A 1,274-nucleotide genomic window follows, 5' to 3' on the forward strand; every position below is an offset into this window, starting at 1 on the left:
TCCTGCACACGGTTCTTCGCTTTGAAACTGTCCATCACCACTGTGCTCGCTCACCTCCATTGGCTCCCGGTCCGCCAATGCCTCGATTTTAAAATTCTCATCCTTGTGTTCAGATCCCTCTGCGGCCTTACCACTCCCTTTCGATGTAACCTTCCACAAACCTACAACCCTCCGAGATCACGGCGTACCTTAAATTATGGCCTCTTGTGCACTCCCAAATTTTATTCGCTCCACCAATGGCGGTTTTTCCTTCAGCTGCCTGGGCCCAAATCTCTGGAATACTCGACTTAAACACCTCCGCCTCTCTCCACTCCTTTATGACGCTCCTTAGAAACTAACTTTTTGACTAAGTTTTCGTTCACCTGTCCGAATATCTCCTTTTGTGGATCAGTGTTAAATTGTATCTGATAACGCTCCTGTGAAGCTCCTTGGGACATTTTATTGTGTCAAAGGCAACAGCAATTAATGTTCTTGTTAATTTTAAGTTTTCTCACCATTTAAAGAAGTAAGGATATGACAGGAAGCTTGGTAACTCCGAACCGTCTATTCCTGCACCCGATTCACCGTTTCCATCACCAGCCCAGGAGGACCCTCTCGAGAGAATGTATGTAGTGAGACTGAGGGTATCTCACAGGGTGAAGCACCGAGCACCAGAGTGAAGGAGGAGCTGCAAGTAATTCTACGTTTCTCCCCTGGGGAGGCCGAGAAACAACTGCCCTTGGCTAAGGGGCCCAAGGCCGCAGATCTCAGGACTCCAGTCTACAACAGAACTTCGAATTGTTCGCACAGGCTGAATGACCAGGCCGTGGAGACAGTCACCTCCCACATTCTGGAGATGGACGATCAGTTGTAGAAGTTCAAGAGCCGCATTTGTAAAACAGCACAGGAGGAATGTAAGGCCGTGCAGAGCACCCTGAACAATGAGGCAGTCCAGGCGATTCCTGCAACAGCAAGGGGTCTGGTCGAGATTCTTCTGGAGTGGCAGCCATGACCGCTCCAATAGATTACTGGTGTGATGCCCTTAATAGCATCATATCTCAGGGCTTTCCCAGCTTCATTGTAACAATGTGGTCTGTCTCACGCTGAACTACAGCCCAACCGAGCCCATTCCCAGCACCAATGGCCTGCAAGGAGTGGTTGCAGATGTCACTGTTTCTGATGACGTGGATACTGAGGTTGTTTCATTCCAGTGTGTGGTTCTGGGCCGAACCCAATAGGCATTACATGTACAAGTGAGATGAGAGCAGAAACAGGTCCTGCAAGAACATCAACAT

This window comes from Heptranchias perlo, unplaced genomic scaffold, assembly GCF_035084215.1.
Source record: "Heptranchias perlo isolate sHepPer1 unplaced genomic scaffold, sHepPer1.hap1 HAP1_SCAFFOLD_54, whole genome shotgun sequence".
NCBI classification, from domain to species: Eukaryota; Metazoa; Chordata; class Chondrichthyes; order Hexanchiformes; family Hexanchidae; genus Heptranchias; species Heptranchias perlo.